We start from the raw sequence: 13957 nt of genomic DNA, 5'->3' as shown, positions 1-13957 counted from the left end.
GCACAAATGCACATTCCTTTATTGTTAACAAGCCTTCGCAGTGCTCTGCTTCTTCATTGATCATGCTTTTAAAGGAGCTCAGTCACGGTTTGCATATTTTGAAAAGTTTAGCCTAAATTTTTCAAATTTGTTGTTTACAATCCGTGTCAATCTTTGCCATCCTTGACCATCCTTGTTCCTTTATGGTTTATTATTATCTCTTTGATGTTTGTCTATCTTAGTAAACTATTATTTTCAGGTTTCCTTCCATTTAAAGGAGATTTTGTATGTGGCCAAAAAAAACACAAAACACCGTGACTGAGCTTCTTTAAGGTCCGGTGAGTCGAAGAAGTGTTTGGAGTTACTTCTCTGTTTCAAGTGAGATATTTTTCAATTTATATATATTCTTACAAAAAGTTCTCCTCCTCCAGTATTTGTTTAGCGTTACGCAGAACAGAGCCGTCTTCGTTTTTTAATGTTTAATGAGGTTATAATTATGTTTCTTCCTGTGGTTTCTTTTCTCCAAATTGAGACAGTCTTACTATTCTTTTCACCAAATTCATACCATCACTTCAGACTATTGTTTCTTGGGTTTTTTTGCAACTATTTTTGCAAGTTTGCTTTTCACAGGGTCTATTTCAGCTTTTATCTCTTTGTTAAAATAATGTTGAACGAATTTGCTCTTGCAGGCAATTGAATTTTTCTAATAACTTTCTCTCTTTGTCGCAATTTTCTGTAGCTTTTCTTTTAGAGAAAAGAATTGTGGCCACTCTTATTTCCATTTTGATCATTTCCCAGAGGAGCCCCTTATCTGTTGCCTCATGATATTCTGATGCAAACTCAGGTATTTTTTTTCGAAATCAGTTCCATATAATCTTTGTCAGTTAACAGTGAATTATTGAACTTTCCAAAACCCAGGACCCTGCTGATCTTGTTTTTCTTCAGAGGATAAAGACAAACCCAATGCAGAATGATTAGAAAAAATATATTGGATATTATTTTAACATTTTTTAGCGAAGATCGCTTATCCTTTGAGATCATAATATAATCCAATTTGCACTGAATCTTCATCGACAGATTGCTCCAAGTGAAACCTTGATTTTTTGCTCTCCAGGTATCAATAAGATCACGGGCAATTATCAGATTACTGATTTCTTCTGTCAGTAACCAATTTTTTTTGAGTTTGACTGATCAGTCTCTTGCTTATCAAGCTCAGTTAAGGCACAATCGAAGTCACCGCCTAGTACTAATATCACGTTTGCATAACTTTTGAGCACGGAGTTGGAAAAGTCTCTGAGGAAATGAATTTGTTGCATCTGATCATTTGGTGCATAAATATTCACAAAAACAAACTTTATGTTGTGTAGAAGTACTTTGCTTGAAACATACCGTTCTTAACACGGATAATTTTTTCAATGGACACATTGATCATCGGCTTAAAAAGGATCGTTACACCATGGCTGTGATTAGAGCCATGACTTTCAACAATTTTGCCACTCCATTCAGCTTCCCAGAGCTTACTAGTTTAGGGGGATGAGTACATTTCTAGAAGAATGGAAAATAACATCTGAATTTTGTTGATGGCGTGATGGTAGAGGATGATATCGCATGGAACACAAAAACAGAAACCGAACATCACATCAAGGCTACACTACACTAAAAGATCATATAAACTATCAGACCTGAAATTATCATTTGGCACACTTTTCTGCCTGGGAAGAAAAAGCAAAAGTACCTGAAAGGACTCAGCCATCACTACCCCTCTATGAAACTGTAGAATAACCACGCTCCATGAGGTGACCATAAAATTAATTGGAAACCGTTTGGTTTCAGGACCACGATAAAGGGTGCGGTTAATCAACAGTTTCTCCATGTTGAAGAATGCAGTTTTTTTGTTTGCTTTTGGCTTTCCTTAGCACAGGTTGAAGATCTTTCCTAATTTCATCAACTTCTCTAGGGAAGTCGTTGGCCACACCGTATTTGGCACCTTTGCGAATGTCCTTTATATGACAATTGATAAATTCCTTGTCCTGATAGAAGGACATTTTTGCTATGATAGGTCATGGGTACAGCTTCTTCACGGCAAGCGGTCTTGTTGGTATCCTGTGCACTCGTTTGAACTGAATCCGACCTACCGGTACATCTTCTTGACATATCTTCATTTCTTTATTTAAGAAACTTCTCAGTGTTTCTTTGGTATCTTCCATGGATTCTTCATCCAAATCTTTTATTCCAAAGAGTTTAATGTTGTTGCGTCAATTATAACATTCCTGTTTTATTTGACGGCTTTCCTGCTCATTGAGCTTTTCTAGCTCTCTGTTTGCTTCTCGTAGGCTAGCAGTAGTCAACTTGACTTTGGCCCATAACTCATTTATGTCTTCTTGCATGAATTAAAGGCATTCTGTGGTGTCCTGTTTTTCCTTTTCAAGTCCGTTTTTGCTTAATAAACGAAAACATTTCTTTTATTCGTAAGTTTTCTATGTCATACAAATTACAAACACACAACTAAATTTTGGCAGGATCTAGTAACAGCACATTGATTGATCGGAAGACCATTCCTTTGTATATGTATATAACTGCCATAGCATTTCATGATTCATCTTCATCCATTATAGATCTTCAATGCTATATGTGTATATATTTCAGTGACATCACTCTAAGTACACAACCTAGAGAAGAAATTGTGCTTAAAGTGCATACAAAAAATTTTTGCAAGTTGTCAAAATTGTATTTACCAAGTTACAATCTGGAACCAAATAATTATGAGTGGCATAATTCCTTAAATTATAAATCTCACAAGTGTGTTTGCAAATTATGCAGTGAGCAATCTTTTAAAATCCTTGATTCATCTTCAGGAGAGTTTGGGTCAACTTCAGAAATAATTTTCAAGTTCTTCTTTCATGTTCTGAATTCTTTTAATCTCTTCAGACCAATTTGGGAAATGTTAGAAACTTAGTGCATCAACTTTAGAAATGTTCAGGAGACTTCTGGGAAATTTATTTCTCTCCCTCTCCCAAAGTATCAGTCCCTTCCCAATGTGCCACTTAGAGGCTACACATGTATACTTTCAAGTAATTCAACAAAGATAACAGTGTACGTAAAATGATTATCAAGTATTTTTAACATACAATTATGGAACAACTTGCATCTGAAAAACTTTTAAACTTTAACACTGACAATAGCCTGAGTAGAGGACTAACCAAAGCCACAGAGCCCTTTGTGATGCCATAATTTTATTTCAAACTTGATATAATGCAAATGCAAATGTTTATGATATGGATAGTGAATTTAATATTTATATTGCAAGCTCTACTTTAGATGTACAAAGTATATGTATAGTAGAAAGGACATTTTTAGTCTTGAGGTGTACTATACAAAAGCAAGATGAAGAAGACTGTCTCTGTTGTCTCACTAGAGACATTAAAAAAATTTTTCACAGTTCTCCTCACTTAACTAACATGTATCTCAACAACTGTATCGTGTTACATTGGCTACCTTATTAGGGACTTTAAGATACGCTACGGCGAGGTGCTACTACAGCTACTTTGGCTGTGAGGGACTAGGCTGACAACGGTGTTTTACCCACCAAACTCAAATGATTAAGATTTTGCTGCACGGCAACGGTATGTGTAGTCTCTACATGTCTTTACAAAAATGACTACTTTCAAGGAAACCAGATACTTTCATACGAAATAGGCTTGATTAAAGACAATGATTTCCTTCTCTTGTATCCATCTTACATCTCCCAGAACTCAGATTTGTCTTTTAGAACTTGATACAACCGCCTGTAATTCCAACCACAAAACAAAATATAAACTCAGATATAAAAAAGCTGGATTTCAACATGGACAGGTTGTTCACACAACGATTATGTGATAAGCCCGAAAATACAAAACTTTCGATTATAATAAAATACATTGAACAATTATAGCTCAGATAAGAACATACGAAGCTTTCTTATAAACGGCTGTTCAGCCCGATACTAATATGACTGGAGAAGTAAACAGCAGGCTTATATTCACATAGTGAAGAGTACGTGAAACCAAGCACTTTCCCGTAGTAGAAAGCAAGGCTACAGCAGGAAAGTCGTACTGATATGCACGTCATGATGTCACCGGAAGTGATCTTCATTAACTGCTGCCGTACTACAGCCTAGCCATACCATACCTTAAAATCCCTATTATGTATGTTCCTAGGGGAGGAGTTATCAAACCTGTTTTGTTTCAGAAAGTGTGAGAAAACTTTTTACTTTAAGAGAAATTTATTCTTCTCATCATACAATGCACCTCATGCTAACTAAACTAATGGCTTGGATGGCTTTTAAAACACCGTGGATGAATTTGTTTTACACCTGTAATTAGAAGCCAAAAAGTCGATTCGAATATTATGTTCGTGATCTGTGCAGGTATCTACCACTGGGAGCTTTTTTTTCTCTGCAGATTCTGGCTATGACAATGTACTGATGAACAGTAAATAAGATGGCTTGCGCTTGTTTTATTTTAAGGGTCTGAGTTTTTGAGACACCACTTCTCCAGTTGCTGAGTGAAGTCACCAATAACAGTTTCTCTCAAGAGTACAGTCTGTCATCAAGATAATTTCTTTACCTGTAGTTGAACAAGTGAAGCTTTAAAGCAGGTCTTTAAAGTGCAGTTAATGGAGCATGACGTTCTTGGCCCCTTTTGGGTCGTTACTGTTATTATAAGGGCAATAGATCGTTTTCAGGTGATGTTATCGTGGAGTATTAATACCATTAATATGAATCTAGACATGACAACCACTCATTAGTTTCACATCTGGGTTCAGGTAAAGGTCACAGCCTTTTTAGTCGATTGAGCAACTTTATTGCAAAGTCATGAGACTATTACAAGCCAGTAAAATTCCACCAATTACTGTAGAGTAAAATAACTGTTAGTAGTATTGCTCAATACCTAGTATGTAACCTAGTTTCGGATCTAACGTACATCATTATCATTCTAGCAATAATGCAATAGCTATCTATTATTCGCGCTTTTCAAGTTACCAGCATTAGCTTTCCCGCCCACCCACTTCCATGGCAGTAATGATTTTCGTTGTATTCATAATCTTTGTAATTTATGTATTTATCATTATCTTGTACAGGCTCTCGATGGGCCTCTAGTTTTATTGTAGTTTATTCAAAGATTGTGATCAGCAGAATCATTTTCTGTGTCGCTTGTAGGTGTAGGATTAAAATAAACTGCCTGATCCCAATCACGTGGTTCAAGAGTGAGTTTCTGTGTTTAGATTATTTTTCTAAAATCGAAAACTAAAGAGCCACCAAAGTTTTTATCCCCATCAGACAGAAGAGGGGGTAAATTTATTTCTGTTTAGAATGTTACGGCTTAATAGTGTGCTTCATTTGAAAACCAGGGTATTTCAGAGTTGTGGCGGTGCAATCGCATTTCTTGAAAAGTATATACCTATATCTCATGACTTTTAGCTTTTTTAGAAGTTAGATCATTAGGAAAAGTGCTTATGTAAATGTTTGTTTGTTCAGTGGAGACAATCAGTCACCTACACTGTAGATAGCCAAAGTAAGTTCCAGATGCTTACACTATTTTCTGGCCGCCATATTGGTGCACCACAGAGGTTCACCAACACGGCATTTCCATACTGGGCTCTGTAAATTTCTGCGAAACATTTTGACAAATATCTGCAATCTGGGAAACGCACAAACCTAAAGCTTGGAGAAGTGTCTTCTCTATCTATTTCCTATAAGATCACAATTTCTTGACTTTATCCACTGAATGGTTTTCGATTTATTTTTTGTTGCGTGATAGTGAAAACAATCTATGGTTAAATGTAACGTAACAGATTCTTTTGTCTAACTTGTGACAATGAACACTTAGCCTTTCATGAATACATGTACATGTTGCAACCCTGTGTAGTACACTGATATATCATGTATTTTGTATGGCTAGTTTTTTTCAATAGATTCATTTATGTCTCATTCAAAGCTGCATGAGATGCTTACTTTCTATGATACATTATTCACCACTGGCCTAAACCCAGACAGCTGTTTTATCATTTGAATAAACTGGGTTCATCTCTCTATGACGCTATTGGTTAATTCTCACAGCAACTTTCCCAAGCTTTGTTTTTCGCTAGTAATTTTAGTGGTGCTATTTTGCTCTTGTTTTGCCCAGTTTGATCCAGCGTGTGTCGGTGGTGTTGGCTTGTAGTGCTGGGGATATACTAAGCTTGAGTAAGCCACAAATGTCTACGTTCTAGCATGATGCTGGCCGGAGGTTTCAGCTCATAGTGCTGTTTAGAGTTAGGCATATTCACAAGTTTTCGGCTGAATTTAATGGCAGCCGCAGTGCGAAAACCGCCTTTCTACTTTTTGTTGGATTTCTGAAAATGAAAAACTCTCAGGCAAGTTTTAGTCTTATTTTTGAAAATAGTTCACCAAGGGGTTTCTCCTGGCAAAATATGAAGGAATTGATGATTTCAGTTTTGAAGGTCAATTCTCGATATTGAGTGTCCCCTCGTCTTATAAAGGGATCTTTGCTGATGTCATTGTTTACAGTTTGGCTCATGCATTAGAATATCACTTTGTGCATGGAAGGCATCATGTTAGATTTGAATTGACTCCAAACAGTTAAAGAGCTAGTGAAACTTAGTACATAGTGAATATTGCTTTTTGTTTGCTGTTGTTGGTCTTGTTGTTTAGCTTTTTGGGTGCAATGTTAAAGGTAAAATATATTTTGTTATAACTTGTCCTTCAAAAACTGCAAAATTTCTGGATCGTAAAAGCACTTGTGAACTCATATATTCTTTGTAAATTATTAGCTACCCATGTGAAATGTATTCAATACATTGGGCTCAAATTCGTTGGCATAGTTAATCGTTCTATGACCTTCCAATATTTAGAACTGAGTTTTTTTGTAGCTCCATCAGAAACTGAATTCGCTTGTGCTAATGAGGCAAATATTGTTGAGGAAAAGGTGGTTGTTATTCATCGTGGTAGATGCAATAATAAAGTGTATTATTGTTTGTCTCACGATGTAGTCACTTGAGATGTAGATCGCGAAGTTTCGACTGCTTACTGCTAGTCTTCTTCTGGTGATAAGGTCGACTGATTGCATGGTATCATTTATATCACAAAGGTCACCAGTGATTGGTGCATTTCAATCCTCCTATTGTTCCATTGTTCCAGAGTGGTCCGCTGTTGTACCATTCTCCTGTTGTTGTGTATTTTGATCGTGGGCATCCATGCTTCTCAAATTTCAATTCCACTATCCCTGTTGATGTTATTAGGGTGAAGTCTTATGTGAATAGCTTCCTTGACCCTACGTGTGTACCAGTGAGGATCTCGATCAATAAACTTGACCTCATTCCAGATAGGATAGTGGCCGGTCTCGTGGGTGTGTTCAGAAACGGCGGAGGTCTGGGTACGGGCGAGTCGTATATCCCTGTCGTGTTCTTTGATCCTCTCCTGCATAGACCTCCCTGTTTCCCCGATGTAGACTTTGCTGCACTCACAGGGAATCCTGTAGACAACACCATCCTGTTTAGCTGGGTTGACGGTGTCCTTTGGTCGGACTAAGTGTGACTGAAGTGTCCTGTTGGACTTAAAGACGGTGTACAACCAGGTTAAACGTATGTATGTATGTGACCAAACAATCAGTAATCGCTGGAGAGAAGAAACATCTGTCATCTGTACTTGTGTCCAACAGATATCCCTCGTCTTTTAACAGAAGATCACAAAGGCATGAACAACCCCAAGAAGAGAGCCTGTTGCGGAATTTAAATCCACCGCCGTTTTACCTTATGTCCAAGGAGTTTCGGAGTCTCTCCGCCAGTGCCTAGAACAACAAGGCGTTCGCACCGTCTTTAAGTCCGACACAACACTTCGGTGACACACAGTGCGACCATTTACTTTATTGAGGCAAATATTGTAAAAAAGGATTCCCCAATGCCAGCTAAAGAATATTTATCAGAAAAATATGGGTATCACAACTTATATTAACTGTTTTTTTTTTAATATTTGTTTTGTAGTAAACTAATTTTGCAAGTTATCAGATCAGCCATCAAGGATGGAACTGGACTGCATGGACATATAATGAAGAAGGACTGAGAAGCACTGTGTTACAGAATGGGAGTGGAGTCCAGAGGTTAGGGGAACACCAGGTCAACCCAAAACAACATGAAGTCAATGGTTGAGGAAGAAAGGTGGGCGACTGCCATAACTCTAGCAACAAATCTAAGTCGATGAATGGGGAATGTCAAAGCCTCATATGCCTTATGGCATGGAGAGATATAGCTATAGGTATAGGTAAACTGATTTTGGAATCCAGCTGAACAGGATATGTATGCAAGATATTAGTACAGCAACTGGGTTATAAGAAAAGAAGCCAGTCGACTGAAGATACATGTAGTCATTAAATGTGGCTTGTTTAACTCATATGATTGGGCACAAGAAATTTTCAGCCTTCTCAGTTACTTTTCTGAAGTTTCCCAAGTCAAAATCTGTAAATTAGGCTACCAGTTTTCTATAAGAGTGATGCACTCCACCAGTCAAGATTTGTTGACAATCTCAGTTAGTCCAGAGTGCAATGGCAGAAGTTGAAAGGACAGAGACCTTGATTTAAGACATAATTCTGACTGTGTCCTTGTGCTCATGTGTGTATTCAAGGCACAAAAATAGTAATGGCTAGTCAAAACAGCTTTAAATTTTATTGTACAGTTTTGCATTGATTTCTCTTTAAACCAACTATCCACAAGATTGGACTTTTTGTTCAAGATGCATCGTTTTCATTTATTGCCAGTTTTTTGGGGGGGAGGGGGGGAGGGGTTGGCTTTTTCCCTTTTTGGCTTTTGACTTTTTTGGCTTTTTAAAGGTGCAAATTAAGCTAACTTAAATTCTGGCCCTATTTAATTCAACGTTTGCTTTGATGGTCTCGTTGTAGAGACACTGTGTTTAGCCACAGAGACTCAGGTTTGATTTGATTGTCTGTAGTTAAAATTATTTCTTCTTGTTTTCAAAAGTTGTTTGACTCTTTGGGTCCAAAATGATTTGTTGTCACTGTGTTCAAAATTTATTCACCAAGTCCAGAATTATTTCTGTGCAATCCAGGTCATTTTTAGGTGCTTTTAGAATTATAAGTAGTTCGTATAGTGTGATTGTCCAGGTGAGGGTAGTTCTGAAAAGAACTGTTGTTGGTGACTGACGTTTCGACAACCTGAGCAGAAGTCATCTTTAGAGTCAAGTGAATAGTGTTTGTCAGTCACTTATGTTATAAGTCTGGTCTGTTGACTCTGAAGATGACTTCGGCTCAGGTTGTCAAAACGTCAGTCACCAACAAGAGTTCTTTTCAGAACTACCCTCACCCAGACGATCACACTATTCGAACTACTGATACTCCTGGGTTCAGACCATTTACTATGTTACGTTCACTGCAACAATAAACTACAACAACAACTTGACAAACCCACAACTATCACCGACTAATTTACTTGACACTGTTATGACAATCGCCAGCAGACGAGCCGACAAAACCACAGACCACGTTCATACTGAACAAGGACGAAAACTGACTAGACTTCAACGCAGTAAAGACAAAAAACGACCGAAAACTGAAGATAACTGGGTCGGGAATATTTCTTCCTGTCCCTTAGACCAAACCGAGACTCACATACTGTCCTACGGACTAAAACACTCAGTGACGCCTAAACGGATACCAACCAAGTCTATCAATTGTATCTAGTGTTGAGGCGGTTCTGTCTTGTCAGTGAGATCAGAATCTGCCAAGGATAACATCAGAAACAGAATTGCTTCAATCCATGATATAACCAGTGTCTATACCTGACAATAACTTGACAAAAGACGAACAACAAGCACTGAAACGACTGAAAATGACAACATTGTTATACTAACAGCTGACAGAGGACATGTCACTGATGTTATGGACAAGACTGACTACTTTGACAAAATGAACGCACTTGTTAACGACAAACAAACTTACAAAGAACTTAAACACGACCTGACGCCAGCACTTCAACCTAAACTTAACAGCAAAATACTTACGCTTAAAAAGACTGACGCTATTGACACTCAATGCTACTATCGACTGAGGTGCTCAGTGCCACAACCACCGAAACTTTACGGACTGCTGAAACTGCACAAACCTGGTATACCAATGCGACCTATAGTGTCATTCTGTGGGTCCCCTATGTATCATCTGTCTAAGTAGTTGACAATCATACTGCAACCCCTTACTGATAGATCAAGATGCAAACTACAATCTACAGAGAACTTTATTGATGCTATTAAGACAGTACAGATACCTGACGACTACAACTTTGTGTCTTTTGATGTGAAATCACTGTTCACCAGTATTCCACTTCAATTGGCATTACAGTGTACCGAAACCACTATACAACAATCTACTGTTGAACTACCATTACTGACAGAAGACATCATGGACTTACTGAACCTTTGCCTTACATCGACTTACTTTCAGTACAACGGTAAACACCTCAAACAGTTGCATGGAACATCCATGGGGTTGCCTGTTTCTGTTGTTGTCGCAGAAATTTTGATGCAACACGTGGAGGAATGCGTTCTTGCAACTTGCTGACAAATGATACTGCTTTGGTTATGCTATGTTGACGACACCTTTACCGCCGTTCACAAAGACGAAATTGATGACTTTCACAACCACCTAAACGAACAGAACACCAACATCCAGTTTACTAAAGAGATCGAAGAAAATGGAAAACTTCCTTTTCCAGACTCTTTTCTAAGCCGTGACAACAACGAACTGCGAACAACAGCGTACAGAAAACCGACACATACCGATAGATTACTTGACAAATCATCCTACATGTACAATGCGACTTCACACAAAGCCACGACTATAACGACTTTGACAAGACCAGTGAAACTAATTTGGGATACACTGGACAGCTTACGTGACGAAACCAGATACCTTGAACATGTTTTTGACAAAAATAACTACAACACTGACTTTATTAGATGAAACATTTACTGACCTACTGAAGCTGACATAACAAACAGGAACCCAACACCTGTTACTGCAGTGACGATACCTTACATTAAGGGCACTTCTGAGACCATCTCACAGATCCTACAGCCCTACAACATCTGTGTAGCCCACAAACTTACAACTATGTTACGACACTTACTGACCAACATTAAAGACAGGAACAAACCTAACAACAGACAGGGAGCAGTTTACAAGATCAAATGCTCCGACTGCCAGGCTTCCTACATTGGTGAGACTGGCAGAAACCTTAACACAAGACTGACTGAACACAAACGAGCCTCGAGAAATGGTGATGCCAACAATCACATTGCTGTACATCATCAACTGACAAACCACAACATTGACTGGAACTCTGCTCAGTGCTTAATCTACAGTACAAAGTATTTTCAATGACTGACTTTGGAAAGCTGGGACACAAACCTAGAACAAACACCTCTTAACAGATGTCAACAACTACCGACACCTTACAAATGATTTATCCATGACGGAAACGAAACTGACACACGGACTTCTAACAGATCGACTTAATTTGACTTACAATAAACAGACCAAAAACCAACCAATTTGACTAACAATAGACGAATTGAAACCCACCAATGACTGATGACAAACTTTACACGAGTCTTTCAGCCAATACCATCATGGCTAAACTGACCAATTGCATTCAACAGACCAGACTTATAACATCATCGTCCGTGTGAGGGTAGTTCTGAAAAGAACTCTTGTTGGTGACTGACATTTCGACAACTCAAGCCGAAGTCATCTTCAGAGTCAAGGACCAAACTTATAACATCATCGACTGACAAACACTCTTCACTTGACTCTGAAGATGACTTCTGCTCAGGTTGTCGAAATGTCAGTCACCAACAACAGTTCTTTTCAGAACTACCCTCACTCGGACAATCACACTATACGAACTACTGATACTCCTGGGTTCAAACCATTTACTATGTTTAGATTTATAACTTTTGCCACTTTGCCACCAACAAGTCAATGAATGTGAACAGCCTAAAACATTGTGTCTTCCTAATAAATTTATTTAGAAACATTACATTGTATTGAAGAAAAATGGCTGCTCCCATTATGAACAACTACATGTACCATTCTCATGAGGAAAACTTATGCTGTAACTAGCTGGTGTGTCATGTTACCTGTGATGTCACTCCTCACATATAGCTAAGAGTATTATGCAATAAACTTTTATTGTATTTGTCTTTTGTAGCAATGAAACTAGCTGAAAATTGTAGGATGAGACAGGTTAAGGGCATTCCACTGTGATATTTTTTTCAAACAATTTCTTTTAAGCTTTTATTAGGCTCTGTAGAATCCCTGGTAACTTAGGTCAGAAGACGATTAAATTTGGCAATCCTGTGCTATAATCCTGTTCAGTTGGGCTCTGTTTATAACTTAATGCGTATCCCATGGGTTTGGAAGATAATTATGTTTTTTAGTATGCTCAGAATTGTATTCTTTAAAAAGCCTGTGTAAACCTGTGCTGTATTTTGTGAAACGAGCTCTTCAAAGACTTTAACGTTATGTGCCCCTCCATATGAAAACTCATCTTATGAAACATGGTAATTTGGGGAAACCGGGCTTTAAAAGGGTTTCCAAAGGGTTTCAAACTCCTGAAACTGGGTTTCCAAAGGGTTTCCAAAGAGTTTCAAAGGGTTTCCAAAGGGTTTCCAATGGGTTTCCAAAGGGTTTCAAACCACTGAAACTGGGTTTCTAAACGGTTTCCAAGGGGTTTGTAAAGAGTTTCCGAAGAGTTTCTAAAAAGTTTTAAAGGGTTTCCAAAGCGTTTCCAAAGGGTTTCAAACTACTGAAACCGCTTTCTAAAGGGTTTCCAAGGGGTTTCTAGTGAGTTTCCAAAGCATTTCCAAAGCTTTTGAAACTCCTTGAAACCCCTTGAAACTGGTTTTCCAAAGGGTTTCCAAAGGGCTTTTAAATAAGTTAGCAACGGTTTTCAAAAGAGTTACCAAAGGATTTTTTATTGTTTCTAAGAGTGCCAGCCTGCAAAAATCAGACAGATTCTTAATTATGCAGCAAGGGTCGAAAATTTGATTTTGCTCATATTCTTATGGTAGATAGGCTAGGACATGGCAAAAGCTACTGGATAGTTTTTTTGGCAAAATATCCTTTATTTCAAAGAAATATGAACATTACTAAATTCCGTTATAATCGTCATTTGATGCACCATTTTATTAAGCAAGTCTGAGAGCCTCGCATGCAAAACCACATCATTCTACCATCTTTAAAACACCCAAATATTTTTGTGCAATGTTTAAATGTGTACTGGGTTGATTTTAGGGAATGTTGCATTGTCTTTTTGGGAGCAAAATAATTAAACTTCGAAGACATGTATTTCATTCACTTAAAAGTATTTCGTGAATATAATTAATTTCCACCATGTGCGAGACCTTCATATGGATTAAGCTTTAGGTGGTTGAATTGCAGAAGGATGGTCTACAGATTCCTGTAAAAACTTCTTTGGGCAAATGATTGTGAGCGATGCAAGAGCTTTTCAAAGTACGTTAAAAATGCAAATATTTGACCTTCCCTTGTCAAATTTCAGTTTACGGGTTAGACGTATATTTTAGCATGTACCTCATGACTTGACCTATATTAAGTTGAAACAGACACAGAGCTGATCATTTCAAAGTGTTCTAACCTTATTTGCTGTAAAAGGCAGGTCCAAACGGAGATTTGACATGTTTCTCTCACTATTCATCGCATATAAAGCAGAAGTTTGCTTTTGTTTGCACAACGTCCGGTGAACATCGCCTACTATCAACCCATTATTGGTCGAATACTAGGAATCTGTGACCATCTTTTGGTGCATATAATCACCACTGCATCTAAATCAAAAACAGCCAAGTCATTTGCAGATAGTTGCTTGCTTTGCACTTCGCCATCCTACGCCATAATATTTCGTTTGATCGCTTTCTGAC

At 37.9% G+C, this 13957-nt stretch overlaps 1 long non-coding RNA gene and 1 pseudogene across 5 annotated transcripts in view; both read left to right on the top strand.

The window, feature by feature from the left end:
• The window catches only part of LOC110045104 (uncharacterized), a 112087-nt gene that overhangs the window by 3570 nt on the left and 94560 nt on the right, over positions 1–13957 (top strand). For all 5 annotated transcript variants that reach the window (XR_016203059.1, XR_016203058.1, XR_016203057.1 and 2 more), the window contains exon 3: positions 7999–8172. This is a non-coding gene — a long non-coding RNA (uncharacterized LOC110045104). The remainder of the gene's footprint in view (positions 1–7998; positions 8173–13957) is intronic.
• LOC149101464 (uncharacterized) lies at positions 9933–12785 on the top strand (annotated as a pseudogene).

Source organism: Orbicella faveolata, unplaced genomic scaffold (genome assembly GCF_042242905.1).
Source record: "Orbicella faveolata isolate gen_17 unplaced genomic scaffold, um_ofav_v1 contig_4, whole genome shotgun sequence".
Lineage (NCBI taxonomy): Eukaryota > Metazoa > Cnidaria > Anthozoa > Scleractinia > Merulinidae > Orbicella > Orbicella faveolata.
This window is presented reverse-complemented; position numbering and strand designations above follow the sequence as displayed.